This window comes from Loxodonta africana, chromosome 3 (assembly GCF_030014295.1).
Source record: "Loxodonta africana isolate mLoxAfr1 chromosome 3, mLoxAfr1.hap2, whole genome shotgun sequence".
NCBI lineage: Eukaryota > Metazoa > Chordata > Mammalia > Proboscidea > Elephantidae > Loxodonta > Loxodonta africana.
In genome coordinates this window covers 151,059,060-151,077,408 of record NC_087344.1, presented here as the reverse complement: position 1 = coordinate 151,077,408, position 18,349 = coordinate 151,059,060, and the positions used below count along the sequence as shown (strand labels likewise).

At 44.9% G+C, this 18,349-nt stretch overlaps 2 non-coding genes across 2 annotated transcripts; both read left to right on the top strand.

Moving 5' to 3' along the window:
- The first annotated feature begins 279 nt into the window (after positions 1-279).
- Positions 280-353, top strand: TRNAK-CUU (transfer RNA lysine (anticodon CUU)). Its single transcript has one exon. It is a non-coding gene; the product is annotated as a tRNA-Lys (tRNA).
- Positions 354-16,516: 16,163 nt separating this feature from the next.
- TRNAN-GUU (transfer RNA asparagine (anticodon GUU)) lies at positions 16,517-16,589 on the top strand. The gene has a single exon. It is a non-coding gene; the product is annotated as a tRNA-Asn (tRNA).
- The last annotated feature ends 1,760 nt before the right edge of the window (positions 16,590-18,349 follow it).

Genomic DNA, 18,349 nt, shown 5'->3' with positions numbered 1-18,349 from the left:
GGGGGAGCAGCAGTGGCAGGGGTTGCAGACCCGGGGTCTCCGGGGGTTGCAGGCATCTGAGGCGGAGGAGGAGCAAGGAGGGGCGAAGGCCATTCGGCTGCCCTCCTAGCTTCAGACTCACCCAACGCACTGATTTTAACGCGATCAACAACACCATTTGTCACCCCAACCTGCCGGATTTTCCGAGGGTTTGTGCGGGTCTTACTGCAGAAAGCCGCTGGCACCGTCCAGTGGTTCAAAGGCGTTCACTCCTTGTACAAACAAGTGGGGTTACCTGCGGTCTCTGTGGCGCAATCGGTTAGCGCGTTCGTCTCTTAACCGAAAGGTTGGTGGTTCGAGCCCACCCAGGGACGGTCCCCAGGTTTTGCACGTGTTAAGATATTCCCAGCGTTTCTGCTCCATAAATCTTACTAGGGAAAGGCAGAGAGAAATGGTAGTCACCCTTCTATCCTCTTTGCTTGGCAACTGAGAACTCGGAAATGACTGAAAGAATCATGGGAGTTGTTTTTGACTAAGAGTTTTTTTTTCCCCATATTATTTATTTGTAGTGTTATTTATTTAAGCCCCGGTGGAGTAGTGTTGGGATCCTTGGTGGCGTCGTGGTTGAGTGCTACGGCTGCTAAGAAAAGGGTCGGCAGTTCGAATCCGCCAGGTGCTCCTTGGAAACTATGGGGCAGCTCTACTCTGCCCTATAGGGTCGCTATCAACTTGACTGCCCTGGGTTTTTGGTTTGGGTTGGTGTAGTGGTTAAGTGCTACGGCTGCTAACCAAAAGGTCAGCAGTTTGAATCCACCAGGCGCCCCTTGGAAACCCTGTGGGGCAGTTTTGTGTCCTATAGGTTCGCTATGAGTCCGAATCGACTCGACAGCAACGGGTTTGGTTTTAGCATTATTTAACTCTCGCCATATACTTTACTAATTAAGTTGGTTCTATGCTTTTATAATTACAAATAAAGTTGTAATCACCATTAGTTATCTAGCTATCTATTTATAATCCCTCGTTCTGTTTCTTTAGCAACCCTCACTAAGACTCCCATTAATTTGAGAAATCCCAGGTCAATGGCAGTGGTTCCCACTATCCTTCATAAAATCGCCACCACAGAATGCTTTGAATATGCAAGGACAGGTCCCTTAAATGTATTTCTCACATACTTGTTAAAGGTAATGTCTTCCTGACCATACCTGGGGCTGTTGATGTGGGTGAATGAACATGTCTTACGTGATAAATTTCCTGTAGCTTTCTAATCCTCCCAAGGCTTTCGGTGTTTTCCTCTACAATAAATGCATCAAAGACGCTCTGGCATTTCAAGTTCATTTACCGTAGGCCACCTTTGGGTGGAAGTTTTCAGTCAACTGCTTCAAGTGAACAATTTAGAATCGCTGGCAGCTGCTCAAAACACAGTGGCTCCAGAATTTCTATCTAGTGCATCTATGTCAATAAGTAAATCTGGCCATATCCAACATTATGTTCCCTCCGCCCTGCTTCTACCCCCTTAGGATCCATTTCCATAGATACACCCTAGGATTTAGGTTCATATAAAGTGGCATAAATCTTGCAGTACTTCTGGTTGTATTGCACCTTCCTATGGGTCATCACAGTTTGTGCATTTCCCTCTGGGAATTTCTGGGACTCGAGTCTGATTCTAGATCTAAAGCAGTGAGAAACAGTAGCAATCCGCTTTGAGGAGTAAAGAGCAACTGTTTCCGCCCGCTTTCGAACCGGGGACCTTTCGCGTGTGAGGCGAACATAATAACCACTGCACTACAGAAACACCCAGGAAAACTCTATGCTGCTCTTCTTTAACTTTTGTGGCTTTCAGTGGACGAAATTCAATCCCAGTTCGAAATTCCACTGCCAGCAGCAAAGTCCTGGAAAGGGCCTCAGTAAGCACCAAGCGAACCAAGGCTCACTGCATTTGCCTTGATTGGTCATTTCTCTCAAGGCTTAGCTTTAATGCCTCTTTGTTATCTCTTTCTCTTTCTCTTGTTCCTGCCACTTTCGTTTGCTTTTGGTGTGAGAACTTAAAGCAAACGTGTGGAGCCCCACTGTCCTTGTTTCGAGGATAGGCGAGGAACCCTAAGCCAGGGAATATCGGGAGGCTCAGTCTCCTTTGCCTGAAGGGGTCCCTCGGTGCTTCCTGAGGCCCTTTTCTTTTTCAGTGTCAGGCGGTGGAGAAGGTTCAGGTGATAGAAGAGAACAAAGGGAACCTTTAGAACTCTCAGGAACTAAAACTAACATAAAGCATGTCTCGTTTGGTGCCCCGCCTCCCAAGAACCAGATGAGAATTGTGTCCTGGTCTGAAATCTGATTTAGAGCAGAGAAATGAGGTCTGGCTCAAGATGCTGAGTAATTGGAAGTCTTCTTGCAATGTTTTTTTTTTTTTTTTTTTTCCTTCTTCCCCTTACAAGGCTATTGGCGAACACTTGTCTATCCGCAAAAGAAACCTGTTTCCGCCCGGTTTCTAAACAGGGACCTTTCGGGCATAAGGCAAAGTTGATAAGCACTGGACTACGGGAACCAGGCGAGTGAGCTAACCTAAGAATTTGTCCATGAAAATTGTACAACCTGCAGTTTTCTAGTACTTTGGCTTCCAGCACAGGATATTCAACTACATTTGAAATTCGACTGCCAGCAGCAAAGTGCTGGAGAAAGTCCTCGGGAAAAGCACCAACAATCCCTCAGGCAAAGGGGTCTGCGGCTTCAGTTAGGACACAATGTAGTTTTCTGCGCCTATCTGTTAAGCTAGGACTTGGAGGAGGGCCCTGCCCCGAGAGCTTCGAGATCCCGCAGCTCATTAGAGTTTCCATTTTCAGAACAAAGCTCCTCTCGGGCTCTCCAGCTCCCCACAGCCCAGGAGCTGTGAAGGCTCTCACCCCGGGGCTTCGGACCAGCGCCTCGGTGGCCCCTTTAATGGCGCTGCTTCCATGAAAAGATGTGCAATGTTATTCATCCCCCCGCTTGCTGGTAGTTGCCATGGAGTTGGTTAGGACTCATGGCGACCACAAGAGTGCACTGCAGAACTACCCCATAGGGTTTCAAGGCTGTAATTTGGTGCTGCCGTGGTTAAAGCGCTTGACTGCTAACTGAAAGGTCAGCAATTCGAATCCAGGAGCCGCTGTGCGGGAGAAAGATGTGGCAGCTTGCTTCTGTAAAGATCACAGCCTTGGAAACCCTATGGGGCAGTTCTACTCTGTCCTGTAGGGTCGCTATGAGTCTGAATCAACTGGATGGCAACGAAGCGCCTCTGCGTGGGTTCCAAACACACACCTTTCAGTTAATAGCCGAGCGCTCAACCGTTTGGCAGAAAACCGGAAAACAAGCATTGCTGAAGATGTGGAAAATTGGAACCCGCACCCATTGCTGAAGGGATTGTAAAATGGTACAGCCTCTGGAAATCCGTTTGGCAGTTCCTCAAGAGTTAACCATAGAATTCCCAGATGACCCAACACCTCCACTACTAGGCATAAAAAAAAAATATACCCCCCAAAATTGAAAACAAGAATGCAAACAGATATTTGTACACCAGTGTTCACTGTAGCATTATTCACATTACCCAAAAGGTATAAACAAACCAAGTGTCCATCAGCAGATGAATGGATGAACATAATGTGGCATATCCATACAATGGAATATTATTCAGCCATAAACAGGAAGTTGTGATATGTTAAGACATGGAAGAACCTAGAAAAATTATGCTGTATGAAAGAAGCCAGATACAAAAGGACAAATATTATATGATCCCTCTTACTTGCAATCTCTAAAATAGCAAATGGGTAGAGAACAAAGTTTATTAGTGGTTACCAGGGGCGGGTGGGAGGGAAAAGGCAGGAAAGATTGCTTAAGGGGCACTGAATTTTTTAGGATGTGGAAAAAGTCTGGAAACGGACAGTGGTGATGGTTCCACAACATGGTGAACGTAATTACTGTCACTGAATTGTGCACATAAAGTGGTTGAAATAGCAAATGTTTTGTTATCTATTTTATCACACAGGCACACAGGCAAAATGATCCACACATCAGGTCCACCCAGGAACACCAGAACCCTCCCTCCAGGCCCTACCCTGCACTTTCCCTGGGGCCTGACCTGCACTCTTTCCTCAGAAGCCCTTTTGCCTCAGCTCCTCCCCTCTGTCCCCTCTCTGACACTTGTGCAGTCTCTTGTTCTGTGCCACTCAGTTTCAGTCCACTACTTTAATCACACCTTCATGTTTTAGCTGTACTTTAGCAAAGGCTGAGACATGTGTCTTAGGGCACTTGGCTCTTTGAAAATATCTAACAAGCAACACAGGCCAAGCCTGCCTTGAAGACCTGCATTGGATTCTTTACAGGGGCAGAGAAGAGAGGGCTACTGGAGAACCACAAACTCACGGCGTGCGCCCCCGCATATCGCACACCTGGGCAGGGCCCAGTTCAAGAAACGGAAAAAAAGCGCTTTTGAAGCTTCTCTGCAGACAGAACCCGAAGGGAGTTGGTTTCTTGACCTGGAGAGGCCAGTCGAGCAAGGGGTCTCAGGCATGTCCCCAACTTCCCAAGACAGGCCAGGAACAGGCTGATTTTGAGGGACAGAGCCAAATAAAAGGGGCAAAGGCAGCCCAACCCCAGGCTTTGCAATTAAGGGTCTCGAACCCTAAGGTCTGAGCAAGCGGAGGGCCACGCCTTAAACTGATCTTCCGCCTTTATCAGGAGAGTCCTTCGTCTAAATTCATAGCTCAGGAAAGGGAGGAACTGTATAGACCAAAGTCCACATTTGACGGACAAAAAACCAAAAGGTCTACTGTGGTCGAGTCTATTCCGACTCATAGCGAGCACGGTAGAACAGCCCCAAAGGGTTTCCAAAGAGCGGCTGGTGGATTCCAACTACGGACTCTACATAGCAGCCTGAGCTCTCAAGCGCTGTACTAACATGGAGAACACGAAAATTCCCTAATAATTAGACGTGGAGTGTGAGGAAAAGATCTGCGCCAAGCTCGCACTTTTTGCCTGAGCATATGGAAGGGTGGAGTTGCCATCAACAAAGATGGGAAAAAGGCAGAGGCAGCAGAATTTCGGGGACAAATCCGGAGTTCAATAAGGGGTCCCGGGGTCCTGGTTCAAAGAGTTATTCGTGCAGGCTGTCTCCGTTTCTGTATCCATCTGAACCCTTTTTGATGTTGGAGTTCTTGGGCGCTCATGCTCGGCCTTCTTCCCACCCTGGGCACCTCCTCCCTGCAGGCTCGTGCCCTCCGCTGGACCCCAGCCACCGGCTCTTCACACGCTGCCGCCGCGCAAAGGCGCACCTCTATGTCAGGTCTGAAGTGCGGCGGCGAGGAAGAGCCAGTTCACTCCGAAACTTGCGGAGACCTGACAGCCCTCGGCGTGCTGCAGGCTGACTGGCGTTTTCGAGAACACATGAGGAAAGGGCCTTGCGGGGCGATCGCAGGAGCAGAGGGTAGGCGTCCTGGCTTCCCGAGTTTGGTGAGAAGAGATGTACTATCTGGAGGCGGGGGATTACACCAGCTTTGGCAGGTCCCTGATGGTCCAGTGGCTAGCATTCGGCGGTTTCACCGCCGCGGCCAGGGTTCGATTCCCGGTCAGGGAATGCTGTTTTGCGCCCTCTCTCCTCCACCTGTTTGATGCAGAAGAGTCCCCGAATTGCCCAGGCTTGGAGAGGTGAGAGGCGATGAGCTTGGAGAGGTGAGAGGCGATGAGCAACTGTTCAGCGGCTTCGGGCTCCAAACAGCTGTACCTTGCCCTTGGCCACCAGGAACCTTCACTGCTCCTGTGGTCCTCATCTTAGAAACCTAACCTTTCGCTCTCAGAATGTTCATCTCTAGAGAACAAAGTAGAACCTGTGACAAGAGCTCCAAATCTCCTTTTTCAAAACAATTGCAAACATAAAGTTGAAAGAGTAGTGACTTTATGCTTCACACATTTACCAATGAACATTTTCCACATTAGCTTTGTCCATCTCTCCATATGTATGTATTTTCTACCCCATTTCAAAGTAACTTGCAGATATCTCAGGATCCTTTGATTACTCCTTTCCTTTGGCAATACCCCTCTAAACCAGCCTCTTGGGGACTTCTCCTCTTTATCCTCTCAAAGAGGTCCCTCTTGCTCCTTGAGCATAAAGTCTCAGGTGTGACCTGGAGCCTCTCCAGGAATTACAAAGACTCCAATCACTGGGAAAATCTCAGGTGTTTAGAGATTCTCTCTCAGAAACCAGGGAAAAAGTCCAAATCCTTTGAGTAAAAATTAATTGTACACTCCACAGACATGCTCATTCGCCCCTACTTTTATCCCCTGGATAGGTCAGAAGACACTACCTTCAACAAGGCTGTGAGAAATAGATCCTACAGAACTGTTTTCACATCCTCAAAGAACTCTGTGGTGGTCATTTTATGAAAGACAGTGGGAACTGCTACCATGGAACTGGGATCATTGAAATTTATGGGGATAATGGGAAGATGGGATTGGAAGGGTCAAATCACAACATTTAACCTTAAAGGGCAAGGTGACCTCAGTTACTACATCGAGTACAGAGCTGAAGCAGTAATCAGAATGGTCTGTCCCTCAAAGCTCTTTGGCATTAACTCCTTGGTCGATGTCTCTAGAAATGCAATAGATGGGCAACCTATTAAAGTCTTACTTGATTTGCATAAGCAGAAACACACTAAGTCTGGTGAATATAGTCTGACTTGAATCACAGCAAGAGACAGTCACAGACTTTCAACAAATTCACAAGCACAGAGCTCTTTGAATGAAAGAGAGGTAGATCCCCTCAAGGAAGAACCTGTTTATACAGTCAAAAATCAATTCTCTTAGGGTTTTACCTAAATGGCATATTCCCACCAAAGTTATCTGAGTAGGATGACCTCTTAGTAAATATTATTTTATAGCAGAATATTTGGAATTTACACCATAATAGTATAAGTACTTAGGTGTGTTATTAGTTCATTTTCATAAGGAAAAAATATTTTAGAAGGGTTGTCATCAGGGTTGATCATCAGTGAAACTAGAGTGAGGCAAGTTTAGAATGTGAACATCTATTTGACTTTGACTATCATGAGATAAAAATTTTTTTTAGGAAGGAACAGTAGATTAATGTTTATTGAAACAGGACTTAACATTTTTAGAGGAGTAGATAAAATTATTTATAGGTCGTTTTAGTTACCAATTGGGAAAATTCTTAAGGCAATCACTGGGTTGGTAATGTGTGGTGGTTAAGGTTGTGTGTCAACTTGGCTGGGCCGTGATTCTCAATGGTTTGGCATTCATGTAATGATGTAATCTGGCAGTTATATAGTGATGTAGTCGTCCTGCATGATGTGATCTGACATGATAAGCCAATCAGTGGTAAGGGGATTTTCTTCAGAGGTGTGGCCTGCATCCAATATATGTATAGATGTTTTGCCAAATCTTGCTTGCTTGCTCTGGATCCTGCATCTAGCTGGTCATCGTCTGCAGTCCAGTTCTTGGGACTTTAGCTAGCAGCCTGCCACCTTACCTGCCAGTCTTGGGTTCATGAGCCCCTGCAGGTACATGAGATGGGAGAAGCCTCCAGCCTGATGTCTGACCCATGGACTTGGGACTTGCTATCCCGTACAACCGTGTGAGCAATTTCCTGGAGATAAACTTCTCTCTTTATACCCATATATAGATATATATACCCACACACAGAGTTATGTATGCATACACTCACACACACACCCCCATACACATGCTTCGCTGGTTTTGCTTCTCTTGAGTATCCGGCCTAAGACATTTGGTGCTGAGAGTGACTCCAGGGGAACAGAATCATAAGGATGAGTTTTCTAAACTGGTTCTCAAGTCTGACTAGTCCTAAAAGTGCTGATGACTCTACCTCCAGTAGTAAAGAGGTTGCTGCTAATCCATGGCATGAGGTGGCAATTTTAATATGCCAAATATCAACAGAAAGAGATCATGTATTGGTGAGAAGCGAGCCTCTGGGTGATCACACATTTCAAAATTTTCCACAGTTTTGTCAGAATGAGAAGTACGGAAGCTGGTTGGTTGGTCCTCCTTTCATTAGACAAAGTGATAAGAGAGAGGAGCTCAGGGCTTCAGAGTTACAGTTCAGGCGCCATATAAAACACCTCAAAGTTGCAACTTGCTTCCTGAAAGAAAGCCTTATTTCTTGTAGTAACAGAGCTGATATTGCCAAAAATCTAACACAGAATCTTATTGTAAGAGTGGCTGAATTACAATGCCAATGAATTCCCAACTTTGAATGGTGTCTGAAGTTAAAGTGAGGGCATTGATTGAGAAGAAATGGGACCCTATAGGACAGAACAGAAGTGGCACATAAAGTTTCCAGGGAGTGCCTGGTGGATTTGAACTGTGGACGTGTTTTGTGAGGAGACTTAGCACTTCAGCACTATGCCACCACACTTTGCATATTAGGTATGGAAGATAGGAAATAACGTCGAAGGTAGGTTTTTTTTCCCCCTTAATTGTGAAATATAAGAAAAGTGTACAGGTTTCTGCTTTGAGCCATGTTGGTGTTAGAGAAAATGGTATTTACTGTTCTACCTTAAACCACTAGAAGACAAGACAAAATATGTGAAATAGCTCTTTGGAGGCACTGTACCACAGGAAGTATATGACAGAGCTCAGACTAAGGCAGTAACAGTGTGTGTTTCCACCAGGCTGAATGGAAAGAGCATCTAACACATGTGGCAGGAAGGAGAGTCTTCAGAAGGGTAATGCCTCAATACCCTGTCCACATTAGCCTAGAATGTTCTGAACTTGCCCCAACAAAGCTTAAAAGCAAGCCTGGAAAGAATGAAATTGTTTGCAAGTCACTTCACGGCATCCCAGAGCAAAGTCCTAAAATATTTAAAGGAGTATATGAAGAACAACTTTTTAGTAACCCTGATGTAGGAAAACATGATCCATAAGCATGAGAAAAATCAATTAACAGAAATAACAGATGACAGAATCAGTAGACAAGATATTAAAACAGCTATTATAAACACACTGTATAGGTTCAGAAAAATGGAGGAAAGCATGAGCTTCATGAGGAGAGAAATAAAAAATAGAGATTCAAATAAGTCCTGTTCGATTTCCTGGCAGCCTCTGTGACAGACTCCATCTTGGTTCCAGCAACCTCTGTGAGGAAGTCCATCTTGAATTCTAACTTCCTGTGCATTTGATTTTCATAATCCCTCCCCTTCTCCTGGAAATCTCAACCCATCTAATGAATAAAGATAATGCCTTCTCCCCTCCCCCAAAAAACTTTTATAAGCCCCAGGGAATCCTTTCTTCATAGCTACATAGAAATCCCTCTCCCTCTCTCCTTTGGGAGCCTTTTACTTTCTTTCTGTTCCTAATAAACCTTTGCTCGTGTGGAACTTCTGAACCTCTCCTGGTCATTCCTGGTCATGCAGGGCTTAGTCCTGAGCTGGGAAGCCTTGCCCTCTAACAATTTCTACAGATGACACAAACCCCAGAACCTTTAAAGAGTGATACGTATGACTACATCAAAATTTCAATTCAAATACAAAGGACGAACTTTAAAAACATTCTACGTAACAACGAAATTATTTTTCTTTTCATTGTTGCTGTTGTTAGGTGCCACTGAGTCGGTTCTGACTCCTAGCAACCCTATTTAAAACAGAATGAAATACTGCCCGGTTCTGTGCCATCTTCACAATCATTATGCTTGTGCCCATTGTTGTAGCCACTGTGTTAATCTGTCCTGTTGAGGGTCTTCCTCTTCTTCGATGACCTTTTTTTAGTATGTATTTTTATCAAAGTAATATACGCCCAAAAGTTTGTTATGAAAAACTGTAGTCCCCTGATCCCTTTCTACATTTCCTGTTCTCCAGAGAAAACCACTTTCAACCCATATAACCAATTATCTGGCTATTTCTCTCTTTAAAGAAACATTGTTACACCTTGATTTTCCAGTCTACCCCCTGCAGACAGCCTGCAAGGTGAAAAAAGGAGTGCATCTGAGTTGGTGCCTGCATCAACTGCTAGTCAACACCAAGGGAGCCAACAGGGCGCTTCACTTGACGTCCATTCAGTTGCCAACCGATTTAATCCACCTCACCCCTCCACACTGTGAAAGGAAACTTTGCAAGAACAAATGCCAGGCAAGCTACTTTGAGGTTTATCGGTGGAACCGGGTTTGGGTTTTCGGGTGGGTCAGGAAGGGATGGGATCGCTCCTGAGTGAGGAGCGTGGTGGTCCATACCCAGCAACTGAAACTGCTGCTGTGAACGCCCAGTTCCTCTGCCTTCCCCTCCCTACTTTCTCATTTTTTTTTTCCTATTCTCCCCTTTGTTTTTTCCTGTCTCTTCTCCTTCCTCAGCTATTTTCTGAGGGTTTCTGGAATCTCAGTTTCTGAGGAGGAAAGAGGAGGACGAAGGGACAGGCTGCAAGGCCTAAAAGGCCGCGGGGAGCAAGAGGAGGATCTGGAGCAGCTCAGTGCTCTGCGGAGCCCGGGGCTCCCCTCCTGTTTCTTCCCTTCCAGTCTGAAACCTTTCTGGCTCCTAAATGACCATCAGGAGGGAGACACAGAAACGGGGGTAACGAGTTTCATTCACTAAAGAGTTAAAAAAAAAAAAAACTTTATTTAAACCGTCTGTATTCAGAGTCCAGAGTGCTCACCATTACACCATGGAACCCCCTCAGAAGTTGATGACTGCATCCCAACACCAGGCCTGATTTCCATTGCGGTCCAGTGGATTTTGACTCGTACCTATGAGTATCGCAGTGAAAACCCAGACCCGATAACACTACTGTCAAGTTGATTCCAACTGATACATATGACTATCTCAATAAAAACCAAAAACAGCAAGCCCGTTGCCATCAAGTTGATTACAACTCATCTCAATAACCCAGACCCAGTGCCATCGAGTCGATTCCGAGTCACAGCACCTTATAGGACAGAGTAGAACTGCCCATAGAGTTTCCAAGGATCTCAACAGAGGTGTGTAAATACTAATTTAGCATCCATAGTTTCCACAGACTAATCTCAAGGCAGTCCTCTGTCAGACAGGACTTGAGTACGGTTGACCTGTGTGAGTGGGCTTGCTTTCTCTCTGCCTCTCTCCTTTTATTGACTTCCATCATTTCATTCAGAGCCCTGGTGGCCCAGTGCATAAGAATTTGGCTGGTAACTGAAAAGGCTGGAAGTTTGAATTCAACAATCGCTCCTTGGAAACCTTATGGGAGCAGTTCTACTCTGTAATATAGGGTCACTTTCAGCTGGATGGATCGCAAAAAATCATTCACATCTCAGGAAATGAGGTAAAATTCGTTGGGTTTAGGGCAATAGCACAGCTCTTTAAGTCTCCATCATAAACCACAAACTCTGCCTCATTTTCCAGAGTTTCCTGTCCCAAGGTGAAATTTCTGCAAACAATAGTGTTATTTCCTTTTCTCTGCCTTCACCCATTTCTCATTGCCCAGGGAGGGCAGATGATTGTCAGGGCAGAACTTGGGACTTTGTGTGTCCCTTGGGCAAACAGCTCCCATTACACTCCAAAGCCACCACAGCTTCCTATGTAGAGTATAGAAAGGTGTGTCAGCAGTGGTTTATCTGGAAGTGGGTTCACGAGACAGGATAACTTTCATTTTCTTCTTTATACACTTCTTTTCTTGGTAAGTTTTCTTAAAACAAGCATTTATTTGTCAGATTTACAATAAAACAATTAATAATGCTTAACATTTACACACTTAGACAAACCAGACTAACCTCATCTGCTGTGACTCAAAATTGATCACATGCTCTTGAGGCTGTAAAGACAGAGGTCCGACACTTATACAGCCACAGTCTGTTTTCTAAGAGCTTGGCCACATCCATCACATTGCAATTTCTCAATATGTCATGCATTGTTTTTTTAGATGTTTTCTAAAATGTAGTGTAAAGAATTTAACTTTATGCAAGGAATTTTATCTTTGTCCTTGGTTTCTAAGAGATAACTCTAAACCCAAAACCAAAACAAAACAGCAAACTGTTGCTTTCAAGTCAATTCTAACTCATACATACATTTATGTAGTACAGGGCAGACCTGCCTAATAGATTTTCCGAGGATGTAAGTCCTTAGGGAAGCAGATTGACACAACTTTCTCTAGTAGAGTGCTAGTGGATTGAAACCACTGACCTTTGGGTTAGCAGCCCAGCACTTAGCCACTGTCCCACCAGGGCTCCTTGAGATAACTCTAAACTCTTGGAATTTGCTAAGTAGTTGAGATTCCTTTGTTTACTACGAAGCCCTGGTGGTGTAGTGGTGAAGTGCTAAGGCTGCTAACCAAAAGGTCAGCAATTTGGATCCAGCAGGCACTCCTTGGAAACTCTATGGGACAGTTCTACTGTGTCCTATAGGGTCGCTGTGAGTCGGAATGGACAACAGGTTTGTTCACTATAGGCCTCCAGACCACACCTGAAGGTTTATGCTAATAAAGCAACTCATTTGGGGGCTGGCCAACCTAGAAAGACCACCTCCTGTTATCAGCCAATTTGGGGGGAGGTGAGTAAGTTTTGCTGGAACATCCATATATAGTGGATACAGGCCACATCCCTCAGAAAACTCTTACAACTGATTGGCCAATCACATGAGATCACATCATGGAAGTAAATACACTATATTACATTATGAAAAAGTAGTAAGTCCAGCATAGCCAAACTACTGAGAATCATAACCTAATCAAGTTGACACATAATAGTAACCATCATGGGTCTTATGTCCTCTACCTGCCATCATGTGGCTGGCTGATAGTCCCACCTCTGTTGGGGACTGGTGTCATATCAGGGACTCAGAGTTGTTTTCCACTGTTGGTTTTGGGCACTTAGTAGTGGCTGTAGCCAGATTAGCCTTGGTGAGTGGAAGCCCATGTCACTGAGCCCATGCATAATTTCTATCACCGCTGCTAGGCCACTTTATGAGCCCTTTGAGCAGTCCTAGAATTTCCATTTGGTTTCTTTTGATGGTTTTCACACCTCCATTATCTATTAGATCACTCACTGAAATCATGTTTTCTGTGTGCGTGTGTGCAATAGCTGCTTTGAAGTCTGCTAAATCTAACATCTGGGACATTTTTGAGCTGAGAGTTGGTTTCTATTGACTTATTTTTGCTTTGAATATGAGTCACATGTTTCTTTGAATGTATAGTATTTTTTAATTATTAGACACTTTGAATGATACATTGTAGTGTGTTCTGATATCTTTCTCCAGAGTATCAATTTTTGTTCTAGGATACCTTATGGGCATTTCTATTCTGTCATATAGGGTCACTATGAGTTGGAATTGATTTGATGGCACACGACAACAACAACAAGCATTTTGATTACTGGCTGATTACCTTACATTTGTATAAGACTGGATTTAGGCTTTAAGATGAATCTGTGGAAAGTTCAAGGTGTTTACCAAAACCCTCACCTTGTTGGAACTCCACCTCCAAACTGTGACTCCTCTGCAGCTCTTCTCAGGGGTTGGTTTGCACTTTGTTAGGGCCTGTCATATAAGTAAACCTTATATTAGGGTATGGGTTGTGCTCTTCAAGTACAGTTTTCTGGAGAGAGTCTCAGCTGGATGCTCAGTGGTGAAGAGTTAACAAAGCTTGAATTCCAACATTACCTGGTACTGATCTCTAGGACCTCTGTTCTGTTCTCCATCCTGTAGCATCTGTCCTCTGGCGAGCCTGAGTAGTATTTTCCTGCACATGAGCAGCCCAGCACTCAGCAAATAGCCTGCGGAGGACCCCCATATGGAATTCTGAAAATTCACCTCTAAATGGTTTTCTCCCTTCTAGTGCTCTAATCTTTCCTTACTCTGGTCTCTGCCTCCTCATGTGAACACCATGCTCTGCTGGGATTTCAGCTTGCTGTACCACCATCAGGAATTCTCCCAAACCCTCTCTCAGTGATCACACTCTTGCACTGCTTCTGTCCAACGTCTGTAAACTGGAGCCTCATATATTTGGTCTTTTTTATGGTTATTTAAAGGAAGAAGACTAATTTGGGAGGAGTTACTATGTCATAGCTACAGGTGAACAGAGCGGTGCACAGGCTTCAGCAGACCACCTTTAAAACAGTGGCTTTTCCACATGGATTCTTGTCAGTGCCTTTGCAAATGAGGGTTTAATCACATGTGTTACTGATTTCAAAATAATTTGAGCATCATTTTCCGCATTTACAAATGACCTGGACCAGGGATTTTCTTATTAATGAGTACAATAAAAAATGACCTGGGACTGCTGGGTTTACTTTCAGCATGATGGTCTCAAAATACCTAGGCTGAATACCCTGTCCTCTGGGGATAATTCAATACTTCTAACTCTCCTAGGACCACAAGAGAGAGGATTAGCAAAAGGAGACCTGTAAAGCACCAACACTGGTCCTGTTAGAGAGGACTGGGCCTAGGCTGGGCAGGTGCAGTAGAAAATGATAACATTCCCAGAATGGGGAGGCAGGTGGAGGGATGAGAGGCCACCATGAGGGGCAAAGGTGGGGAAGAGAGGCCCAGAGAGACAAGCTGCCTTTACTGGGGCCAGTGAATAGATACAGCGAATAGACACATTGAATAGGTGGGGTCTTCTTCACTTTTCTCTTCATTCTCACAATCCTGTCCCTCTTCCCTCTGAACCTCCCTCTGGATAATGTTCTCCATCACTGTCTAGGCAGGATGGAGGCAGAGGTCTGGTCCCACTGCATCTTCTCTCCCATACAAGCTAACCTTTCTTCTATAGGGACCCATTTTGGGGGCCTGTTGAAGCCTGTACATCTTTCTTGGAATAATGGCTTTTAATGTGTAGAACAGAACACTTAGAATGACAAAAAGAGGCAACTGTCAAATCTAGTTAACTTTGTGAGCCTTCCAAGTCTGATAAAAAAAAAAAAGGAGAGTGAAATAGCACCAACCCTCCAAACATAGGAAGCACGGTAGACCCAAGACCCCAGAATTGGGGTAGTCCAAAATAAGAAATCTTAAATTTGGTCACTCTCAGGGAAATGTAAACTCTCAGACATCATTCTTCTTTACTGGCCAAACAGAAAAAGCAGTAGTTCCCAGCAGTACAGTTCCAAGAGGAAGGACCACCTGACCCCTCATGGCCACCCCAGGGATTTGCATGTCCCCAGGAGCAGCCATACCCTGATCGAAATAAAAGACACTGACTGGAAGCTGGGCGGTACTGAAGACCTTGAAATTAGAAGCCCTGCACCGTGCAGACTGAAGAAGCAGGATGATGAAAAGCTGTGAGCTTCTCTTCTCCCTAGCTAGCAGCCTGAGATCAGTTGCGGAAACGTAAGATACCTGGGCGAGTTGCCGATGACGAAAGTGAGGTTAGCAGGGAGTTTAATGGATTTCCTCGGTTCCAGGACCGGTAGGGACTAAGTCACTGTTCCAGCTCCCTGAACGTCTTGCTTCAGAGCACAAGAAGGGAGCCAGGCAGTGGATTGAAACTGCTGCGCAGAAGGGGCATCTGACTGCGGGAGCGACTCCGCCCTCCCTTGGTCCTCTGAGAATGGCCTCCGCCTGTGCTCTTTTCCTCCAGGCGGAACTCCAGGCGTTCATGGAAAGAAAGGACGACCAGGATCTAAGGGTCTATTCCAACCTACCCCATAAGGTCCTACCGAGACTTACCACGGATCCACCCTCTTGGTCCTGTTACTGGAATGTGCAAGCTTTCCACGACCATCGTGGGTACTTTTCTCCCAGTTCTTTAGGCACAAGACAAAGTTCCAGGGGCTCCAAGTGCACCTACTGTTTATCTGCCTCCCCTTCCTTACTGCGTGGTCGGAGCTGTACGCTCTTCACTTCTTTTCTGAAGGCTCTGGGAGAAATACTACAGCAAAAGAAACACACTTATTAATAAACACAACTTTAGTTAAGTTTATTATCGATCCAAAAAGAGAGAGAATACAAGTTTGCAAGTAGCACACAAAGGCCTACAAAGCTATACTGGTTTTGCAGCTCCATATGGAATTAAAGTAACAGCTGTACATTACCCTACTGTTAGTGAACAATCAGCTTTACTCAAGTTCAGCTGGTATGAACCTTACTCTGACGCTCTGCCCATCCTAATTCCTTACCAGTACCTCCTACGGTTGCCCATGACAATAATGCACTTCACACTTCACTTGGTTAGTTACTTTCTCAACGTCCTCGTCCTCGGAAAGTCCCAGAGCGCAAAGAGGGGGCGGGGGTGGGCGGTTGGGGCGTGGACCCCGGGCAGGGAGGCTGGGGCAGATCTCAGAGGCCTCAGAACGCGGAGCCCTGTAGGGCGGTGGTTTGTGGTGCGTCCTCCCTTGCTGGTGGTGAGCAGCCACTGTGCGTCTCCCACTGCGAGAGGGTGCGTGTATTGGAGTCCCCCAGCTCACTCGGGCTGGATGTCAACGCCCAAATGTGTCCAAAGGCAGGACTCTCGGCCTAAGTGTCCCTTATACTACCAGTCTCTGGAGCGCGCGGTTGAAGAGGCCAGAACAATGTTAAGATGTCCTCAGCCTGAGCTTAACGGACAATTCTTGACATCAGATAGTAAATTTGGAAAAAGAGGGCTCTGTGTGTCTGTGGTGCAATTGGTCAGCACATTTGGCTGTTAACCAAAAATTGGTGGTTCGAACCCACCCAGGGACGTTATGCTTTACTTTAAGCTCTTTGTAGTTGCTTAATAGCAGCTTCACAGCAACACACAAGCCCCCACAGTACGACAAAGTGACAGACTTTTGTGTTGCTGTGATGCTGGAAGCTACACCACCAGTATTCAGGTACCAGCAGGGTCACCCATGGAGGACAGGTTGCAGCTGAGCTTCCAGACTAAGACAGACTAGGAAGAAGGACCCGGCAGTCTACTTCTGAAAAACATTAGCCAGTGAAAACCTTATGAATAGCAGCAGAACATTGTCTGATATAGTGCTGGAAGATGAACCCCCAGGTTGGAAGGCACTCAAAAGTTGACTGAGGAAGAGCTGCCTCCTCCAAAGTACAGTTGACCTTAATGATGTGGATGGAGTAAAGCTTTCGGGACCTTCATTTGCTGATGTGGCATGACTCAAAAAGAGAAGAAAGAGCTGCAAACATCCATTAATAATCGGAACCTGGAATGTACGAAGTATGAATCTAGGAAAATTGGAAATCATCAAAAATGAGATGGAACTCATAAACATTGATATCCTAGGCATTAGTGAACTGAAATGGACTGGTATTGGCCATTTTGAATTGGACAATCATATAGTCTAGTATGCTGGGAATGACAACTTGAAGAGAAATGGTGTTGCATTCATTGTCAAAAAGAACATTTCAAGATCTATCCTGAAGTACAACGCTGTCAGTGATAGGATAATATCCATACGCCTACAAGGAAGACGAGTTAATACCACTGTTATTCAAATTTACACACCAATCACTAGGACCAAGGACGAAGAAACAGAAAATTTTTATCAGCTGCTGCAGTCTGAAATTGATCAAACATGCAATCAAGATGCATTGATAATTACTGGCGATTGGAATGGGAAAGTTGGAAACAAAGAAGAAGGATTAGTAGTTGGAAAATATGGCCTTGGTGATACAAAAAAATGCCGGAGATCGAATGATAGAATTTTGCAAGTCCAACGACTTCTTCATTCCAAATACCTTCTTTCACCAACATAAACAGTGACTATACACATGGACCTCGCCAGATGGAACACACAGAAATCAAATTGACTACATCTGTGGAGAGAGACGACGGAAAAGCTCAACATCATCAGTCAGAATAAGGCCAGGGGCCGACTGTGGAAAAGACCATCAATTGCTCATATGCAAGTTCAAGCTGAAAATGAAGAAAATCAGAGCAAGTCCACAAGAGCCAAAACATGACCTTGAGTATATCCCACCTGAATTTAGAGACCATCTCAAGAATAAATTTGAGGCATTGAACACTAGTGAGCGAAGACCAGACAAGTTGTGGAATGACATCAAGGACATCATCTATGAAGAAAGCAAGAGGTCACTGAAAAGACCAGAAAGAAAGAAAAGACCAAGGTGGATGTCAGAGGAGACTGTGAAACTTGCTCGAGTGTCGAGCAGCTGAAGGAAAAGGAAGAATTGATGAAGTAGAAGAACTGAACAGAAGATTTCAAAGCGCCTCTTGAGAAGACAAGGTAAAGTATTATAATGACATGTACAAAGAGCTGGAGATGGAAAAACAAAAGGGAAGAACACACTTGGCGTTTCTCAAGCTGAAAGAATTGAAGACAAAATTCAAGCCTCGAGTTGCAATAGTGAAGGATTCAATGGGGAAAATGTTAAATGATGCAGGAAGCATCAAAAGAAGATGGAATGAATGCACGGAGTCATTATACCAAAAAGAATTAGTCGATATGCAATCATTTCAAGAGATGGCATATGATCAGGAA